We start from the raw sequence: 22,472 nt of genomic DNA, 5'->3' as shown, positions 1-22,472 counted from the left end.
CATCAAAGCTCTCCAGTCTTCACAGCCTAGGCAGGGAGGTCTGTAGGGCATGGAGCAACTATGGCCTTTGAAAACTAGTGGAACTGATTGAGGCCATGAACACTGTTTTCATGATAACGGGGGGTGTTTCCAGGCCACATTTTCACTTGTAACAACATGCATAATTATGTAATTAGAATATGATGAGTGTGATTCAAACGTAGTTCCTAAAAAGATCCTCCTGCTTTGAAGACAAAGTCATGGAAAGGTTGGCCTTCTCTTGGCACCTTCTGAGAAAGGATTCTGTGTTTGGTGATGGAAAATCCCTGCCGGACGTTTGCACGTCCTGCAAGAGGAATGATTCTGGTTTACAGGAAGGAGAATGGGACACATCCTCGGGCAGATCCCTGTCCCTTCATCCTCTTGTGCATGCACACACACACACACACACACACACAACTTTTAAAGGAACCACATAACGGTGTCCTGTTTTGCTCGGCAAACCAAAAGTCTCTCTCCTCGATAAAAGCCCATTGTTTATTTGAGTCGTTTGAGTATAGGTCATGTCCACAGCGCAGCAATATAAAACACAGCTTCTCATCAAAGGCAGATGTTTCTCGAAAACCATGAGGCGGCTGCATGTCCACACACGGTCAGGTTTTTTGGGGCTGGGCTCTACTGGCCGCTGGGCGTCCTTCCTCCTCAGCCCTTCCTGTTTGCGTCTTTGTGTGTTGCATTCACAGCGTCGCCCCATTCAGGGTCCGTGCTGAGTGACTTGTTGGCGGACAAACGTCCCTTTCTTCCTGTAACCAGAGATTTATGCCATGGTCCCCCCCACCCCTCACTCACTTCATTGTCCCCTGGCCACAAATGCCATTACAGTTGCCAAGGTTACTGTGCAACAGGGACTCAGCTGATTTTTTTTTTTTTTTTTCCAATGGGCCCTTCGATGGTTATTCATACACTCCGCTCTAGACTGTGGTGTATTGGTGCCATTCTATGAGCTACAACGAAATGGACACCTGAGTCACAAACTGCCGCCGCTGGCTTTAACTTTAACGCTTCCTGTGTGACACACTAAGACCTGCCGTCTATTTGGACCTCAGTGCGAACAGAACGTGTCCGTTGGTTACTTAATCCAGTCGGTGCACACGATATGCCCCATAAATAAACATGATGAGGGAAAAATGGAAGCCGCTGCGACTATGTATGTAACAGAGGCTGGCGCCCTTCATCGCATTCAACTGCATCTGGCATGAGGGGATTATTTTATCTTGTGTGACTTGACACCGTGGACCAATATCAGGGGGGAACCACATATATTTTTTAGTTTTTTAGATGTTGAGATTGCGTCAAATCATCAGAACATCTTTTCAGGTGTGCAGGACAGGAGCCCAAATGCTGCTTGATTGATCTGAGATGATCAGCGGCAGCTGGAGGCAGAGGGAACAATTGTAGATGGATGAAGGCTTTTCACTGACTACCTGGGGAAACCTAAAGTGGAAGCTGTAAAATAAAACTGTGAGAGAACCTTTTTCAAGCATTAACTGATATGGATCAAACTCACCTTTTGTATAGGGTGCCATACATAGTGCCTTTTCAGACATATAAGTGACTCTTTACACATTACAACTAGGCCTACTCAGTCTTGAAGAGACAAGAATTATCGACTGAATGACTAATTTCAGTAGGCTAAGTTTCATGTGGTGCGTCTACATGAAACTCACAAACATCTTGCGATGACCTGTTGTTGAGTCAACTGTTTTTCTTTTTTTTGTTTCCAGAGGTTAACATGCACAACAGCTCTCGGATTTGGAACAAGTGGATATGAATGAGAGCTTGCCAGCCGACGCCTATGAGAGCAGCCGATTGGCCCGTGGCGTCTGACTGCCACTTCGACGTTGCCTCCCACACGTTGCCATTCTCGCGCGTAGGCGTATTTAGACGGTGAAACTGAACTACAGACCGACTGAAACTCGCCGCCCTGTTCGGGGCTACTATGTGGGAATATAGCCTACTGGTCGCGAAGAGAAAAGGATACCATATCCACTGAACCTGCTATTTCAGCTCGCGGTTGAGCGCGCGGAAGAAACGAGGTTCATACGCGGCAGCGAACAGTTGGGAAAGGCGAATATTTTATGCATACCTTCCTTCCAGCCGTTATCTTTCAGCTCCGTGGTAGAGTTATGAAGTGACATAACTGACACACTGTGTCATTTGAAGGAAAGACAGTCTATTCATAGGCTATCTACCGGTGGATGCACGGACCCTGTGGCTGCAGTCCTGAAATTCCTTAGTAAGGTAAGACTACTACAGTTCACTCTTTGCCTTCAATTTGCTACGGTGTCTTACAGAAGTCTTACAGATGTTACATTTTGATATCCGATTCAGAAATATCATAATCTTTACATGGCATTAACGGACCGGCTCTAAAGACATTTAAATGTTACTGTCATTTATCGCATTTTCATTCCCATCACTACGGTAGCAGCAATATTGGAATGCCTCATCCTGATGCGACCACTAAATGATACATGTCAGATATGTTCCCATACAATTTATGGATTTCATACTTTGAATGCCAGATATCGGTGATAACCACAGATGTAGAAATGTTGCCGTGGTATAAGGAACTCTCGCTGCATTCTCCTCATTATTGATTAATAGGAGTGGGCAATCTTCATATTTTAAACCAAAGGGGCTTTCCCGTTAAAGAACAACCGCTTCTTTATGAAATTGTACGAGCAGGCTAGTTGGCGCTGATACAATCCCCCCTTACAGCGATATTACGCATCGTGTTGTAAAATGTGTATAATGTCTTCATTCATTAATGAAATGGTCGCATTTATAGCCCTATGTCATGCATCAGAAATGCATTAAAATAACTAAGAAGTGTTGCATTAACCGGTCAGTAACGGAGGGGTTAGAAAACAATATTGTGTAGGTTTACCACAGGACTAAGGTTTACGTTTTTATTTTAACCAGTGTGAATAAACAGAACAACATGTATTGAGGGGATATTGACAACACTATTTTGTGGAAGGTGCATATAGGCCAAATAAATCACTGCACCGACTGTCGAAATAGCATTAACTCCTGTTGTAGTTTTGGTACCAAGTTACCAAGTTTGTTTCCAAAGTGTCAGTGGTGTGACCTCTGGTCATCTTGATGACCTCATTGTTTGTGTCTAGGTCTGTCAGTAGATACTCTGGCACTTAAACTCCATGTTACTACACGATCATACTGTAGGCCTATCAAGAATCCAATAACGAAATTGTTTGAGATTCTTTACACATGCCAGTTTGTCTATTACATTAGATTGAAATTCAAGGCAACTGGACTAGTATCCAGACACAAATCCCTGTTTACTATGTGATGTGCCATTATTGGTCCTATATACTCTGCATGTTATGCTAATTTATTCTAAATCTAAAATTATCTTATTGTCTTCTCAACCAGGTACACAGTATAAGACATGCCATACAAAATAAAATGAAAATAAAACAACAACCGTAATGTCATATTGTGAAAATCAGTGTAACTGGAGTAGCAGCAGCAACAGTGTACAGGGACAGGGTTGTGTCGGTTGGTGAGTTGAGTTGAGTAGAGTAGAGCGGAGATGGACTGAAGAAGGGAGGAGACCGTGATGTTCTGTTGTTGTGGATCCAGAATGGCATCTGGTTGAGGCTGAGGGTGCTGGGGAGATGTGAACGTGGGTCAGGCTTGAGTCACTCAGCCAGTCAATCTGTGTGGAGACTAGTGAATCAGTTCCTGTGTGGATGACACTGACAGGAAGGACTGAATCCGTTGGGAGCTCAGAGGTCTCTGACATGTCACATCCTGGTGGAGAGTCTTGAGGAAAAACAAAGTCAGTGGATCATGTAACACAGTTTGTTTGTGTTTGTTTTAAACAAAGGGCACCTTATATTCTAATCTATAGCATCATCTATAAATCTTTCTTGCTCTCTCCTCTCTCTCTGTCTTTCTCTCCCTGTAATTGTTTGTGTTTCCTGGAATAAATGTGACTGTATGCGTGCATGTTAAAGAGGTTAGATAATTTGTCTGCATTTTGTCTGTTTTGTGTTGTGTTTTTTGCCTGTTTTAGTCTAATCAGGTTTGCACATGTAGTGGTGTGTGTGAGCCCAGGCCAAGTCCTTTTGTATTTACAGGTCTGGTTCATATTTTGACCCACATGCTATTTTTCACGTCAGAGTATGGCTGCTAAATGTGATAACCCCTGGGCCTGCAGATAAAAGAGCGTGCTCCTGGAAGACGTGTGGGGCTATGTCTCATCCCTCTGGCGTCTGTCAGCCTTCTCTGAATGTTCCATGATGACATACACACTCACACTAGTGTCCATGCACTATGACAAATACTCGCCTTGCAAGCCTTGCGCGGCACTTGGCACACGCACACACACACACACACACACACACACACACACACACACACACACACACACACACACACTGTACATGCACACACATGCACATGCTCACACACACAGACACACTCACACACACAGACATACACACACACTCATTAGGCCTGACAGATAAATAGATTTTTAATCGAAATTGCAATTTTAACTCAAGCAATTAGCTAATCACGAAGGCTGCAATTTATTGCACAGCTTGCAAATCCAATGTCCCAGTGGTTAACATTGACAGACAGCGATGCTCACCAATCTGGATTGCCATACTATGTACTAGGCATGCTCACAAATCAGAAAGGGCCCAACTTTTGTGACATTTGGAATATTTAACTGGAGCCTATCTTTCATAAAACGATATTGCAAAATCAAAACGCAATGGCAATACCTGTCAGAAAAATCGTAATTTTCATCCAAATACTCCCTATAAAAATAGCCCCCCCACACACACACTCACACACACACACACACACTGACTGACTCTTCAGGGTTACGCGTCAGCTGAGGCCGTGAACTGCCATGTTCCTCCGAATATTAATATAATAATATAACACAGAATTTCCCGTTGCTGTCATTCTGTCAGTGCTTTTTGCTGAACTGACACCGCATCTCTGAATTATTCATCGGAGCTGTGCGTCTCAGGGTTATGCCCTGTGCTGTGTGTGCTCGCTGCCGCGTCATGTGCGGATGCGGCTCTCCGGGTTCATCCAAGCAGTCATTCACATCCCACTATGGCTCAAAGCTGAGCCTGAACTCTGTGGGTCCCTCTAAATCGGGCTTAGGGTTGTGCACTGGAAACTAAACAGAAAAGTAGAAGGCAGCATTGTGTGTGTGTGTGTGTGTGTGTGTGTGTGTGTATATGTGTGTGTGTGTGTGTGTTGTATGTGTGTGTGTGTGTGCGTGCGTGCGTGCGTGCGTGCGTGCGTGCGTGCGTGTGTGTGGATGTGTGCGTGTGTGTGTGTGTGCGTGTGTGTGTGTATGTGTGTGCGTGCATGTGTGTGTGTGTGTGTGTGTGGATGTTTGTGTGTGTGTGTGTGTGTGTGGATGTTTGTGTGGATGTTTGTGTATGTTTGTGTGTGTGTGTGGAAATGGAGGTGTTATGCGTGCATTGTGTAAAAAAGCCAAACAAACTTGTTGAGGCTCATCCCAGAGACAAGGCCAAATCAGCGGCGCTCATTGTTTAACATGCAACAGTTGTCTCCTGCATCTGAGGCGTCCTCCTTGGCATTCCGCTAGATAGAGGCTTGCGGCTCCACCGCGGTTCTTCATCAGATAACCCACATTCTATTTATCTAGAGGCTGTTACGATGATGAGGGCGGTGAGAGGTGTGACTCATGGAGTGATAATGGTCTATCGTGAGTTTTGGGATTTGTTCTTTCTGCTTCCGTCTCCTGTTCTCTGCATTATCTGTTTCTTTTGGTCTCCTCTCGGCGAGATCATCACTCCATCTAGACACATGTCTGAAACCAATTAGCCGTCTCTCACTATGTCATAAATCATCTCCAGTTAGTCCTTTTTTATTCTTTTAGAAAGGAAAAAACACAATTAAATTCGACAGAGAAAAACACTGCTGTATGAACATGTGGAATGTGTCAAGTTAGTGCTTTGGAATTCCAACTGGTGTCATTTCTGAGGAAAATCAGTGCCAGAACATAAATTGGGTGTTAAAAGATGAGATGTTCAATCTTTAGGGATTGAACAGTGATGCGTTCCATGCGCAGAAATTAATGCTGACTTGTGGATATTTCACACAAACACATGCACAGACACATGCACATACACACCCTTTCTGCTCACACTCATACCACACATTCAAACACAGGCCATGGAGGGAAGCCATATTTATTTGGGTCAGCCAATAATGTTTCCTGTTAGTAAGTGCCCCCCACCCCCCACCCCTCTGTCACCCGCCCCCTCTGTTAGTGCTTCCTTTTGGACCTCTCCCCTGGTCCAGCATTTGACTGGTGGCTCAACAGGCTGTGACATGTTTTCAGCTGCACTCTAAATCAGCTCTGATATTAGCCAGGCGGGGGTTATTTCAAGGCTGGCAGTATGGTATCCCAAACCCTGGCAGAGTACTGGTGGGACAAATACGGACACACACACACACACACACACACACACACACACACACAGACACACACAGACACACACATAATTACACGCACACTTACACACACACACAGACACACACATAATTACATGCACACTTACACACACAAACACACACACACACACACACACACTGACCACAAAAATTAAGAGAAATCTGGAGAGAATGCCTTTTGATTTCACTGTTACCGTAATCTGTGCTGTAATAGTTTTTTCCCTGGCTTTGCCTTGAGAGACAGGCAGCACAGAAAGTGATCAGGATGGGAGCTGATCCACAGTGAGCCCCTGGGATTTCTCTAATCTCCCCGCTGGGGCTGCTGACTGATAGGGCGGAGCAGCACACAGAGTGGGTATAGGGGTGGGGAGTGGAGACACACACACACACACACACACACCAACCCCACTTCCTACATGCAGGGTCATGTTAGTTGGGAAGTTTATATGCACTCTGCCCTATTAAATCCTCAGTATGTGTGTGTGTGTGTGTGTGTGCGTGTGTGCGCGTGTGCGTGCGTGTGAAAAAGTAATATCGAACCATCCTACTTTTTGGGTTTGTTTTCTCTGCAAGGCCACATTACGCTTATCTGTATCCGGTTCACAGGCAGACGGGGATTTCATACACAGCGCTTGGTGGGAAATGAAAACACCGTTGGATATGAGGGAGCCTCTTGACGTGAGGGAAATACCCCTTTAAAGCTCAGAGGTGTCGGCCCATGACTAATCTCAGGTTTTTCACCTGATCGCTCTCTCTGTGCAGGAAGCCCCATGATGAATGATCTCAGTGTAAACCAAGTCTGACGGGGCTGCGAGAGAGAGGGTGGGTGGGGGTGGAGTGGATTTTGGAGAGAGGAGGGGTTTGCCAGGTTTAACGGCTGTGTTAAACTCAGAGAAAGTCTTCAGTGTGTCTATTCAGTCTGCTTGAGTGATGTGATCTGGGAGAGAGAGAGAGAGAGAGAGAGAGAGAGAGAGAGAGAGAGAGAGAAAAAGAGAGAGAGATGGATGGAGCATAGGGGGCCGTAAATTCAGGAGTCAGGAATATATATAGCGCGTGCAGATCTCCCGACTCTATTTTGGGTAATGGTCCTCATCGTTTAATTTGCTTATTGAAAAGAGTTCAAGTAGGTGGTCTTTGACCTGCAGGAATTGTGTGAATGCTCTCTTTCTCTCTCTCCCTTTCTCATTCTCTCTCTCTCTCCCTCTCGCTTTCTCTCTCTCCCTCTCTCTCCCTTTCTCTCTTTCTTCCTCTCTCTCTCTCTATCTCTTTTCCTGAGGAATCTTAGAAACTTTCAGCAAGAGACCAGTGCCAGATGTGCTCTGCTGTGCTTCCTGTGTTTAGACATGATATTGGGGACTTCTGTCCTCCCCACCATTGAGTCGTAGCATGTTGATGTCTGAGAGTGCTCAGTCTAATCATTACCTTTTTTTTCTCTAACATCTCGGTTTATTTGATTTTCCTATTCACCCCCCATTTGGTTTGGCCCGTGAGAAATTCCATGGTGGAAAAAATACGAACACTCACACAGGCAGGAAAGAAGCCAGCTGTTGGAGTTTGAGCCTCACCTGCTCCCAGTGAACTCTGACAGCAGGGTTTCCCGCAGCGCTTTCCTGCTAATGCTAGAAGTATACTCGACGCACCCGACCTGTCGCGCGACAATGTGACGTCAAAATGACGTAATTTCCTGTGTCGCAAGCCACATTTCAGCCGCGCGCCGACCTGTCGGACACCGAACATTTTTTATCAGCCGCGCGCGCCAACCTCGCACGACAACTAGGAAGAGATTGAAGCCAAGCTCACGGAGCCAGTGTCCTTCTACAGTCATCAACCACATAAACCACATTCAGGCATTATCATAAGCCTATCCAACATCTTAAATAAGCCCATTCATTTTTAAAACGACTGTAGTCATGAAGTTTGAATAATAGTAAGTTTGAGAAGTGGGAAGTTAACTTGGCTAGGCTGCAGCGAGAGTTGTTTGGATGACTGATTTGTTTACAGTCGTGAACTACGTTGGATAAGTTAACGAAGTTACCAGTGAGAGTTGCAACAGGAGGATATTAGGGGGAAATGACTAGGACCGAGGCACATAAGTATTCCAGCAAAAGGTAAGGAAGAGATTTATTTTCAACCAAAGGATATCTGCTAGACCTAAAAAAATATAGGCTATATATCTTTCCATTTAGGGAGATTACACAAGCTCATCTCATAAACGAGATGGTAGGCTAATCCTTCAGTTGTGCAAGCTAAGTCTGAAATATCAGCAAAGAAGCTAGTTGCTACTGCCATTAACGTCAATGGATACCGTGCCTCTGTTCAGGGGAATACTGCAAATTGTGTCGCGACTACCACGCGCAAGTATACATGGTTACAACGTTCCCCGTGACGTCAACATGTCGCACGACAAGTCGGGTGCGTGAACTGTACCGGGGCCGGCGGCCGCCTTAACAACACAGGGCTGCCGCCTTAACTAGCGTCTTCAAGAAATAAATAAATAAATAACTATTATGTATAGTGATATTCGCCGTATTACTCTGTCATGTTTTCTCCATGTCATTCCAAACCGTAGCCGCTAGTCTCCCTTCTCTGTAGAACGCATAAAGAAAAGAAACTTTTTCAAATCGAGTTGGCCTATGCGCACAGGCGACGCGCTCATTCAGCATGAGTATTTGATATCAGGTCAGGTGCCACTGCCACGCATATCTCAGAGTGACTGCGAACACAAATAGCCTAAACCTTGCTAGATTTGACGACTCTCACAGGAATGGTTCTCCGTTGAATCTACCAAATGTGTGGGATGAGCGGCATAACACTTTTGAGCGCTTTATCTTTTTTTTTTAATCACTCGTCTACTATGAATGCATAGCCCACTGCATCTTGTAATTTGTTGTGACAAACACTTGTGCCATCTAGCCTACAGCTAACAACAACTTGTGACGGCTATTCATTCACGTGTTGTACAATACTGAAATTGTCTGAGGTTTACACAGGCTAGTTTAAACTTTAAACATAGCCTCTTGTCTCCCATGCCAGTTTCGTTCATCCCGACCGGGCGGGACGCACGTTTCCGTTTTGTAGAAATAATTCCTGAATGTTTTTGTCCAGAGCTGAACATGCAACTGTATTTGTCAGATGACAGATTTGGTTGCTAGTGACAAAATATTAGCGTTCAATGCGGTACGATCTCGCTAATTATGTTTTTTAAAAGCATTAAAAACGTTCCGGCTCTCTTAGGCTACAGTATATGAGCAACAGGCACAAATACAGCTCCAATCAAAGAATTGCAGCTTTAGGCTACTAAATCACAATTCACTAACTTTACCATACTTTACCATACAGTCGCAATGTTACATGTTCATACAGTTTCATCTTTATTTCATGATAGGCCTATATTCTAAAATATCCACCATTACAAATATTCTTGGTTTTAATAGAATATTATAATATTGACTGGCTTTAAAATATATCCTATGGTGCTATGCTGAGCAGTGCAAAGATTTTGAAAGATACAAAAGGCCCTGCATTGGAGTTATAAACTTACACTTTTAAGGTATAATATTGTCTAAATTGTGTTAATGATGTTTAATTGGTTGCTGATTCAATTAAATCTGATACAATGAATGCGAAATCCAGGTATATTGCTGTCATTAGTGTCAAAATTCAACATTTTCAACATGCTGACTTTTGCTTTTGCTAATTTTTTACTTCAGCTGACCTCCTTGTCTTTAAGTAAATCGGAAAAGAAGTTATTTAGATAAGTGTGTGCTAGACTGCTCCTGTAGCCAACAATCCCCTCTCTACCCTTTGGGAATTGAACTGTTATATGATCCTTGGTGATGTAAATTATGAAAACCCCTTTATTTGGTTGGTCTTGATGTGGCCTTGACTCCTTTAAGACTCGGTCTCGACTCAGACTTGCTTCCTAAAAGACTCGGTCGTTGTCACTCGGTCTCGGCTGCAGTTCAACCAACGGTCTCGACCCCCCCCCCCCCCCCCCCCCCCTCATCGTAGGGCAGTGGCGGCGATGCGGTGGGGACGCTACGGCGACGCCCCCTTCCCCTGGACAGACACCACCTTAACTAACACATTTTCTGGGGGAAACCCTGGACAGGAAACATGCGCACCGAGCCCCAGACCCAGCTCCAGCTCCAGAGGCAGACTCAGCTCCTGCTGTAGCATTTGCGCTATAATTAGCCAAGAGTTAGGAATCTCCTATCATCATGCTCTTCACCCTCTACTGAATGGGACTGGATGGATGGATGGAAAAGACGACAGATATATACTTATACAGTATCTACTGTATACTGGTGTGTGTGTGTGTGTGTGTGTGCGTGTGTGTGTTTGTGTGTGTGAGAGAGAGTGTTTGTGTGTTTGTGTGTTTGTTTGTTTGTGTTTGTGTGTGTGTGTTTTTGTTTGTTTGTTTGTTTGTTTGTTTGTTTGTGCGCGCGCATGTTTGTCAGTGTCTTGAGTAGTCTGTTTTGAGTTAGCACAGTATGAACAGCCCCGGTATGATCAGCGGTAGTGCCGCGGTCTTACGTAAAGCAGTCCCCTCCAGCAGTGCGTGCGCCGTGCAGGCTTGCGGTCTGTCAGTCTGCCTGATTGGCCCCCGTGGAACTCTAACGAAGCTACCGTCTAATAGCTCTTACGCTGATGATGCTGGCAAGTGGGGCATGACTCAGCCATATTTAATCAGAGCCTCCCCCACCAGTATGTCAGCCAGTGTCCACCACCCATGGCTCGCTGAGTGTGTGATGTTAAACAACTTCAGGCAGACAAGTTGGAGACGGATAGAGAGAGAGAGACGGAGAGAGGGAGGGAGAGAGAGAGAGAGAGAGAGAGAGAGAGAGAGAGAGGGAGAGAGAGCTGCCTCAGCATGCTGATGGTATGGGTGTACTCTCTCAGCTATCTTTAGAGAGTTCCTCTGAAAGTACACTAAACACACACACACACACACACACACAGTCTCTCTCTCTCTCTCTCACACACACACACAAACAGACTCAGACACACGCACACAGACACACACGCATACAGACACACACACACTCAGACACACACACACACACACACACACACACACACACACCGTCTCTCTGACACACACACACACACACCGAAGCAGGGAAACGGAGACGCATCTCCAGCGCACTCGGAGCTGCACTTCCTGTGACCCGGCGGGCCTGTCTGCGCGCTCCTCTGATGTTGTTGACAAAGCCCAGCGCACCTCTGGGCTTCCTCTGGGCCCACTGGAGCTGAGACGGGCCCAGCATACCGGCCCTCCACACTCAACGAGTGCCAGGCTAGCTACGCCCTCCTGGTGGATGTTATGGAGGAAGTTTATTGAGATAATGCAGTTCAGATATCTTTGTCTATTGTATTACTATTTAATATATATATCAAGGGTGCTTAGTTACATCTAAAACATACTGTGCATATAGTTGTTATTGCACTAGTTATGTAAATACGAGAGGAGCTTTGATGAGGTTGGAGCGTGAGCGTATTTTTTTCAGTAGTCAAATAAAAGCCCTTATTTGAGCGGGACATTCCTGCTGTTTTTTGAAAAGGAAATGTAATACTCGGCCTTCCCCTTCGGGTCGAAACACTCGGACGTGTTATTAATGTCATGTGCCATTAGGCGCAGTAGATGAGAGAGAGCGCATTAGTTTCCTGGAGGAAACCGCAGGCAGAAGACGCGGCGTGTCCGTTACCCGAGCAGCCCCACAGCTGACCCCTTTAAAGTGCCCTACTGTATTCGGCTGCGTCTCATTTCCAACGCTCCTCCGCTCTTTTGTCTGTCAGCGGACACAAATCAGCTCTGAAAAGACCCAGAGTTGCGCACGCTGGGGAGACCGTGCCCCCTTTATGCATCCTAGACACTCTGATAATTATCAGATTTGAAACCCTCCCCCTACCACTACTCCAACACTCTGCACAAAATATTCTTTTCAGCGGGCACATTTTTTCCCCTTTTTCTTGTCAAGCGAGGCATCTGTGGGCAATTGGCTTTTCTATTCTCATACAGTGCATGCCAACAGAGGAAGCCCTTATGCTAAACTCGCAGCTTGAGAGGGGCTCATAAGAAGGCGCGCATTGTCCCCCAAAAAAACGGGGCTTTTCACAGACCTCGGCGATGAACCACCAAGCGAAAGACAAAAAAAAGCTCCCCTCCTTCCACCAAAGCAGCGTGCGGAGCAGACTGAGCCTGATGGCGCTATTTTCTCCCCACGACAGGATCATCAGCCCTCCTCCCATCAAGGAAATTAACCAAGACTGGCAGAGTGCCGCTATTTACGAACCGATCAGGGGCTTTGTACATCAACCTCACGGCCTGCGGGAAGCTGATTTAGGAGGGCGCCACCAGTTAAATGGAAGGATTTTTTTCTTTTTTCGGTGAAGGAAGAAATAAATAAATAATTAAATAAATAAATAAACTGCTGGGTGAAATTGCAGTCTCCTGTTAATTGGATGTGATGGGCTTACCAGGGAAGATTAACGGTGCACTGATGAAATCTGTTTGCATAGCTGTGACTCCGCCTCGACCTCTGCTGTCTGGGTGTCTGGTGTGATGGAGCAGGGGATAACCGGTCACCACGGTGTCAGTGACCAATTGGAAATGTTTCAAACACCCCAAGCAATGTCCTGGACAAGGAGGCTAGCTCCACCTTACCTTGGACTGCATTGAATGGTCCAGCGTTCATAGAGAGCCATTTATCACAACAAAAATTGTTCAAAAATATGTATTTGCAGGCGGCTTGTCGTTATCAGTGTTATAAAATTCTCATTGAGATTTGACTAGTCGTGTTGAGTCCAACACAGTGTAAAATGTGTGGCCTGTGTGTGCCCATGTTGACAATTAGAAACTTGGATCCATGAGGCTTACTGGGAGATTAGCTGCGGGTTTACGTCTGCCCGGAGCCCAGCCATCGCCATAAGGCCATGCCAGCTTCCTGGCAATTGACTTAATTCTCACGGACTCTAATCGGCCTGATCTTATCAAGGGTTCTCAATAAAAGAGGATTCTGCCGGTGCAGTGGGTGTGCCGGTGCCAAGGCAGATGAAGGACGTTTGGGTGGCTCACGTCTGCATTTGAGCTGATGGCGTCTGGTGGCGGTGTTGACTTAGGCAGTGTGTGCAGCACCCGCCCAGTCTGATGGCATGCGTGTGTGTGTGTGTGTGTGTGTGTGTGTGTGTGTGCGCGCGTCCATGTGCGCGTGCGTGTCTGTGTGCGTGTATTAAATGGTGCCAGTTGCCGAGATCTCTCCCCCTGTCTCCATAGGCAACCCTTCGTGACAGATCATAACATCGAGCGTTCTTTCTCTTGGCCTACTGTCACCAGTCCCAGATTGCTTTGGAAACAATCCTTCAGGCAGACAGTTTCCAGAATGCTCTGTCTGCTCGCCGACCCGCGCGCTCTTTGAAGTGAGTGGCCGCGAAGAATGAGAAACGTCTCCCTGAAAATGTTTTTTCTTTTTTTAACGGGGAGCGAAGGACTATGAAATACGCTCGGCAGAAATTTACGAGCTGGAATTCGTCGGCCTGATTGTGCCACAGCAGTGGACGTCCACGGCTCCACGGCTCCTGGCCGGCGATTCTCACCAAAACATCACAGAGATGACCACACCGAAGCCCAGACGGAGCCAAATGGGTCTCCACAGCACTTCTCTCTTACGGCCCACGAGGGAGAGACCGCGCTCGCCGTGACACTCTCAATTAGCTGGCTAGCGTTGTCGCTACAGCGGAGTGGTTTATGGTGTGTGTGTGTGGGGGGGGGGGCACGGAGCCCAGATCAGATAGCCCACACATTGAGCCTGTGCGGTGGTGGTGGTGCTGCTGTCCTGCTGGGAGAAGCTCCAGGGCCTGGTTGGCTCTGGAAAGTATGCAAATGGAGATCACATGTTGTCGCCCCCCCCCCCCCCCACACACACACATCATGGACCCACTTCAAAAAACACAGAGAGCGTCTGACTTCCGCCAGACAATGAGACGCTTGTTGGCCGATCGGATCGAAAAAAAAACGGGGCTCGGAGCCACGCACACCTCCCGTCCTCCCGTCCGGCCGCAATATGTTCAGACTTCTCCTTCTCTTCCTCTTGCTCTGTGTCTTGTCTTTCATCCCTCCATCTTCTCTCGGCGGGCGCTCTGGGGTTCGGACGAGTGCCTGCACCTTGTGAGAATCATTCTTTAGGAGAGCTACGCTAATCAACCGCAGCTGCTAGCTTTCAATGCAGACAATAACAATATCGCGAGTTCAACTGAAGCCGGTAGGTTCACTTAAATGGTTATGTGCTTGCTGTGCATACAGTAAATAGTGTGCTTTGTATATTTACTGATACCCAGTTAAATGTACTGTAGCGCATCCTTTCCCATTGCTGTGTGTTCAACACAGTAAGCATTTGCTTCTCTTGAGAGTTGCTCTCCACAGAAGCTAGATGGCTAATGGCTAATCCTGTGCATAATGTGGTTTGCTTCACTGGACTCTCATTTAGCGTGTAACTCAATCAAAACCCCGAGTATAAAACCCACCGTCACTGGTGCTTTTAGAGCAGAGCCAATCTCTTTGGCAGAGGCTATAAAAAAAATCCCCTTTGAGTGGATTCTCCAAAATTGAGTTCCTTTAACATAATGTGATTCATATGATTGACGTGGAGATGAAGAGGATTTTTACCTTGAAATATATCATAAACATATGTCACTGTGTTTTTGTCTCCATGATCAGAACCACTCGAGGATCGTAAATGACTTCCATGTGTTCAGGGAGAGATGACTCTCGCTCAGTGTAGAGTCGAGTCGTATTGAGATTAACGGAATGGCTTTGATAAAAAAGGACCGTTCACCTGTTTCATCTCGACAGGTCAGTCTCTTGACATGAATAGATTGGTGTCAATAATTCCATCAAGGGCTTTCAAAAAACCTCTTAGCTTTATAACCTGGGTGCTCTCCAAGTCAGGAAAGAATATTCGCAATCCTGAACTGCTTAGCTGTTTTGCCACTTCTCCTCTCTCTGTCGCAGCAAGTGTAAAAGGACTTTGATGTTGCTCGTTGCTGATATTGATATGCATTGCATACAACAACAGTCCTTTGAGGATTTTGTTTTGTTTCTTGTCGGCTGTGTGCCGTCTGCCTGCAGGGACCCAGAAAGAAACCTTTTTGTTTTTTTTCGCGGAAAACACAAGCACGGCCTTAGCGTGATTACAGACTTCTCCATTCATCCTCGACGGGGTCGATTAAGCACCGCCGAACGAGAGGAGGTTTGCTCTATTTACCGATATCATTTGCGTGACGGCTCGGCGGGGGCTGTCTCGCGGTGCCGTCCGGCGGATTAATTTCATAGATCAGTCGTCTAATGAACTCAAGTAAACTCTCATTATCAGGCCGTCGCGCTCTTGATGAAGGATGATGGATGGCTAGCGAGCGGGCATGGAGCTCCTGCCAACGACTGGCGCCGTCTCTGGAGGCCTATACTCGCCGGCACGTGGGAGTTTTCGAGGATATGAAAAACAATATCGGTGCCAAAATGGCGGCGCACGTGTTACCCTCATCTGGGGAACAGTTGCACAACGATAGAGGGGATGATTATGTCTGCGAAGGCAAAGGTGTGACCCCCCCGGGCTGGCAAACGCCACGCTGTCCCGTGGTATGGCCGCTGAGTCAGTGTTAGTGTTGGTCAGTGTCCGTCCGTTAGCGTTAACGCTCACGCTCACGCTCACGCTAACTCAACGCCGGGCTCTCGAGGAGACGGACGGGCTGAAATGATGCGGAGCAGCGTTGGCTGCCCCGGTGGTATGAGAGGCATTTCCCCAGCATCCGCGCGGAACGCCGTGCCCAGACTGTGTGCCCAGACTAGCAAGCAGCCAGCCAGCCAGCCATGCAGGAAAATCCGAGCTGATTTTTTAGATATACACCGTGTCCCTCTGCATTTGGTAATGGCTGCAGTGACAGGCTCTCAGACACACACACACACACATAGCGAAGCGCACACACACTGACCTCCGGATTTCAGAATACCGCTATTGTCGACGCAAAGAAATGCAGCCTCTCTCTTTGTTTTTATTGATGTCACGGGTCTTCATCTCCACAGATGGCTGACTTGCGGTGTCATTGTCTGTGCTCACCGCAGCCTTATGTAACGTTGCTACCTTCTCCAAAGCAAACAGCGCCTCAGCGTCTCAGACTCCCAGTGGCATTCCAGCTTGGCGTGAAAGCTTCTCCTCCTGGGTGGTTTGCTTCAACACACAAAAGAAAGACACAAAACCTCTCTCCTGAAACAACAACGGTCACAACAACACTGAGGAGATAAATGCCTCTCTCCGTTTTGTGAACGTTTCTTGGAGGGCTTTGACAAACTCCTAATTGCTCATGGTTGGAGTTCGCTAATGAGACTCAACACTGCAATTAAAACAGCAGCAAGCAGATGGGAATCAGATGGGAGGCTCCACAACAGTCCTTAGAAGCAGAAGAAGAAGACTAGGAGTCAGATGGGAGCCTCTTAAACCACAGTCCCTAGAAGAAGAAGAAGAAGAAGAAGAAGAAGAAGAAGAAGATGAAGAAGAAGAAGAAGAAGAAGAAGAAGAAGAAGAAGAAGAAGAAGAAGAAGAAGAAGAAGAAGAAGAAGAAGAAGAAGAAGAATGTTGGATGGGATCCCCTGTTGAACTCACTAGTGAATGTGGTTGAACTCACTAGTGAATGTGGTTGAACTCCCTGTTGAACTTGCTGTTGAACTTGCTGTCGAACGCTGATTGGACTCCCATTCGCCTGCAGCCACAGTGCATCACACTGCCCACCCATTCTTCTCTGAGGAACAACAGGCCTCTTTTGGTGGACTCCACTCCACCTCACGCACCGGCATCCCAGCCGGCGCCCCACAGAACTCCGCTCTTTGTGTAATTACTGCGCGGAGGCGTTTATCAAGCACCCCGGGAGACCATCATGTGTTTATCACCAACTCAGCAGAGAAGTCCGAAAGAAAGGTTTTTATTCAAGAGGGGATTGACTCATAAAGTGATGCCATTTTTTCCTCAAAAAGTGTGTGAGAAGAATGTTAGTCACTGTTCAAAATGTTGAAGACGCAGCAGATTCACTGGTGAATCACTGGACCTCTTGTACACTTTGAGGAACCTTCCTCTCCCAAAAGACAGTCAGGATGTAATACCCAGGATTGCAATCGGATTCTAATACCCAGTATATCTAATTCGGGAACAGAGCTGGTCTGTCATTGGATGCTTTTTGAGCGGTTGTCCCGTACCAGTCGAACGTGGTTTATTTCTTCCTCAGTAGGTTGAATATTTATTTGTCTGCCCTAGTGGCATGACTGCATTGTGTGTGTGTGTGTGTGTGGTGTGTGTGTGTGTGTGTGTGTGTGTGTGTGTGTGTGTGTGTGTGTGTGTGTGTGTGTGTGCACATGCCGTAGTCTCAAAGTACAGGGATGCGGCCACACGGCTTGCAGGAAGGAAGTGACTGTCAAATGAGGTCATCCATCACAGCAGCGTGTGGCGGCCCAGGCCCAGTACAGAGACACACACACACACACACACACACACATACACACAAACATATACATACACACAAACACATACATACGCACACACTCAAACACACAAATACGCGAACACACAAATACGTGCACAAACACACACACACACACACACACTCCACACCCTGTCCCTGAGTCCCTGCCCTGTCCACGTGAGACTCGGCATCCAACAGTAACATCTGGCCTGAGTCAAAATACCGACCTTGTTCTCTGTCCAGTGCAACACACACACACACACACACACACACACACACACTTATTCTCACACGCACCCTGTCTGTGTCTGTCATGCACATCGCCAGCTTGCATTCGCTCTCATGCACGCATATGTGTACCTTTCAGACATGGTGACTCCTGCTCTCTCAGACCAACTAGCATTTCCCCTCTCCCTCTCTCTGTAGCAGTCTTAAAGAGTCTTAAGCTCTGTTTCCTTAAACAACACTGATCTTATAATCCAGATGGGGTTATCTGTGGTTAGTGTGAGTTTCAGTATTCATTGTCCTCTTAGTACTCAGCTGCTTCTTGCGTAAACAGTAAAGATGAGCAAAGAAGCAGAATTTTTGATATGGTCTTCTGGTGTTTGGGGTAAATGATACTAACACCCACTTCATCTTTACTGATTTCACAGTGGCCGCGTGGGCAGTTTGTAGGCAGTTTGTGAACATCTTTGCAGCCTAATTTCTTGCAGTTTTCCATAATTGTACAATAGAGTGATTGTTTCGCAAGTTATTCAGTGTGGGAGAGTGCCGTAGGAAGTGTTGGTTAACACAGTAAAAATTATGGTCCACACAGTCACACTGACAGCAGGAGAGACGGAGAACAGGAGAGTAAGACGAAGAGAATGTCTGCTAGAATGCGTGGAATGTGCAGGCAAATTAAAGTGGTGAGCTTGACTGACCATACATACGTCATACCTCACACAGTCCAGAGCCAATATGGTATGAGGAAACAATGGGGAGAAAGCCTGGATGCTCGATTGTCGAACAGTGCTTAAGATCAACAGAGGACCTTTGTGCTGGTTTTTTTTTCTACACTCAATTCAACATTCCAGAACTGAATTTGATACTTGAAGGTTCCGATCTTTCTGATCATGCATATGTCTGTTGATCAATAGTTGGAAATGAATATTCTCTTTTTGAATATCTAGTCAAGGCTTAGAGCATAGACTTATCGTGGAATACAGAATAAAGATACATATACGTTATGTTTTTACATTTTGGAATCTAAATGTTGGAACTAGAATCAATAAGCAGAATCGAAATCAACAGAATTTGAACAATACCCAATCCTACATACATCCTACCATGCCTCGAACATGTTAGGAGGTCAGTGTATGTAAAAGCAGTGTATGAGTGTAATTTTCAGCAAAGGTATAAGGTAGCAAGAACTGGAGTCAGCAGTCTTAAGCTTGATGTTAAAAACTAAGCTGACCTTGGGAAGAATTCCAACCAAAGACACACCAGTGTGCTGAACAAAGTTTAGTTAGAGAGGGCTGGTGTGGACTGTGCATTCCTTCGCAGAAGGGGATGGGTCTTTTTCCCTGAAGCGTTTACACTAAGAATTTCTGTCCAGTTCATTTTCCAACAACAGTCACCAACTTGGTCAAAAATACTGTAGTTGAGACCTTTTGTAACCCAACTCTTTGCAGGTCCGCTGAACATCCCACCTCCCACCCGCGAACCAATTTGTTTGTGTATTCTCCACATTTCACCACCAGAGATTGGGTTCAGCACGCCACCAGACCCTGTCCAAGCCTCAGCACTTTTTGAGCAAAACATGAGAAACCAAACCCAAACCCCGAGGTCTGGAGAGTATTGAGCCATACAGTACAGGTCTCGCTGGAAGAGCGGATTTTGAGCTCTGACACCATGCTGGTGGGAAACTCCAAAACATTTGATCCCCGCAGTTTCTCCCAGGGGGCTGTATGCTGTGGTAGACCACTCCTGAGGAAGAGTGTGCAGAAAGTGCTAAGACCTGCCATTATCGCTTAGAGACAGAGAGAGAGAGAGAAATAGAGAGAGAGAGAGAGAGAGAAATAGAGAGAGAGAGGGAGAAGGAGCATAATTTCATCAGCCTGATGTGTTTAAGGACACTATGACGTGCGTGGAGCCCATCTGACGGCAGGAAATATGTCATGTATTTCGCAGCGTGCGGGATTAGCGCCGGCCTGCCCTCTCCAACCCCCTAAATCTGGTTGTCAAAACAGAAAACTGACAGCGGAGAAATCAGAGAGATGCGCGTGGAATTCATTTGCTTGGATATCGGTGTGGCGTCGTGTCAGATTCCATTTGAGCATGAAGGAGAACAATGGCCCTCCCCCCTCTTGTGTTTGCTGGAAAAGCGGATTCCCGGTCCCTGGCGCTCGGGCCCTCGACCGTCGTCCAGGAGGCTAAAATCACAGGCTTGAGAGCGCATGTCACTGGGAGATGTGGTGGGGAGAGAGCAGTGGGATGCTATTTAGAGGATCGTGTTTACTGTACGTTCTCCAAACAACAAAAAGGACACTGGGTTTCTGTTTTACCACAAAAGCGGGTCTTTACATCAAAGCAAGTTCCGTGTAGGGTTTTGTCTATTTTGTTCCTTTCTTTTGACTATATTCTATTATGCTCGGGAGGGGAGGCTAACTGTGGCGCAGCAGCCAGCGTTGAATGGAGCGTGGCTTGTTGAGATTGGCGGGGCCGGGTGAACCATCGTCTCCCGAATCGAGGGACCTCGCTAATGACCCGGCTTCTGCCGCTGGCGGGAACGAGCCACTACAATTTTGTGTTCCACCGCCGAGAGAACATCGGGTTTCAAAAATGAAACAGACCTCGAAAAAAAATGTAAAAAGAGAGGGGAAAAAAAGGAAAACGACATGCCCACAGGCTTTGATTCTGGGCTGTGGCTGTCTAAAGGAATTCCTTACCAGAAGCCATCCCCTCATATAGAGAGCCTGTGTCCCGTAAATGGGCCACTTTCCTTCCGGTGTGCCCCAGGATGGAGCACTTCCCCTGGGCAAACGGCAGCGGCTGCCAGCACCCTCCTACGATGGTGGAGAGAAAAGCAAAAAAAAAAAGATGATCCAAAACAACCCCTGCACACTCTCATAACATCCTGAAGTTTTCAGGCCTGAGTACACAGGCAAACACACACACACACTCTCTCACACACACACACACGCTCAATCTCTCTCTCTCTCTCTCACACACACACACACACACACACATACAGCCAATCATTTTCACTCTCCCAGCCTGCTTGATAAGATAGGGCTTTTTATCTCTGCTTGTGACATTTGCTTTTACACATCACAGAAAGTGTTTGAACACCTCAGACAAGGGATTCTAATATTCGCAAGGCCCTGCAATCTGCCACACAGGCATATGGGAACATCCACCAAACACAAAGGATATGTCACCTCCCTGTTACCAAAATAAGTACTGAAGAATTGAGTCTCTCTCCCGTAAGCTGTTGCCAAACCAAGCCATTATTTCAGCCTGGGAGTGTGTGTACTTTCCTAGAATGGGTTCACTTCACTGAACACTGAGCATGAGTGTTATCACACGCACCCATCCTTCCTCTGTTTTCAAATTCCAGCGTAATCCCCGATTGTGGACGTTCGCTCAGACGTCTGTCATTAGTATATTCATCAAGTCAGACGCTGACATTAACTGCGGGCCGGGGTGCTCACTACTGTCTGTTTAATAATGCATCGGCTATTAGCTTAATTAGCTGTCTTTGTGTAAGTACAGCTGGCGCTTCAGTGATTTATGCGTCTGTTGGGCTTTAAAGGAGTCCACTTGGTTGATGTGGGAAAACACTTCACACTCGTTACTCCCTGATAGATAGCAATTGTCCTTAGTGTATAATTTTACTGTATATTCCTGGCTCTTGCTGCGAACATATGGTTGTGTTTGACCCCCTTGGGGAAAAAAGCTCCTTTATAAATATTACTGTTAAGGCAACATGCAGACATACAGACATAAAACTACCTATAAACAACTTTTTTTTCCAGCCCGTTTCTTTCTCTGGGCAGGTTTCTACTAAGCCCACAAAACAGTGCAAGTCCGTAAGGCCATTACGTCTTTAATCAATGAGTCACTCCTCCCTTGGCGCGGCCTGCTTTGATGCCTGGCCTTCTGGAGTAGACGGTGGCCCTTGGGGTCCTCCGCTGTTAGAAGTGATTACGCTCTGGCCACGGAGAGGCCGCTCCGCTCCAAACACGAGCCATATGGTTTTGTAGTGAAGCACAGCGCAGAATGGCCTTCAAGTGTGAGTAGAGTCATGGAAAGCGAGTGTGGGGGCCCCCTCCATCTCAGGCCTGTCACCTGTTTTCTTTCTCCCTCCGAGTGTCCGTCCCATGCACTGATCTAGAATCAGCCACGTAGATGCGCCGTAGTACTGTAGCTCTAACTGGACTGATTTGGCATATCTTGATGAAGAA

The 22,472-nt window shown here is 46.6% G+C and overlaps 1 protein-coding gene across 2 annotated transcripts in view; it reads left to right on the top strand.

Annotated features, from left to right (window-relative positions):
• The first annotated feature begins 1,951 nt into the window (after positions 1-1,951).
• rhbdf1b (rhomboid 5 homolog 1b (Drosophila)) overlaps positions 1,952-22,472 on the top strand; it is a 46,032-nt gene continuing 25,511 nt past the window's right edge. For both annotated transcript variants that reach the window (XM_062526515.1, XM_062526514.1), the window contains exon 1: positions 1,952-2,280. The gene's annotated coding sequence lies outside the window, so the exon portion shown is untranslated. The remainder of the gene's footprint in view (positions 2,281-22,472) is intronic.

Source organism: Sardina pilchardus, chromosome 22 (assembly GCF_963854185.1).
Source record: "Sardina pilchardus chromosome 22, fSarPil1.1, whole genome shotgun sequence".
Lineage (NCBI taxonomy): Eukaryota > Metazoa > Chordata > Actinopteri > Clupeiformes > Clupeidae > Sardina > Sardina pilchardus.
This window is presented reverse-complemented; position numbering and strand designations above follow the sequence as displayed.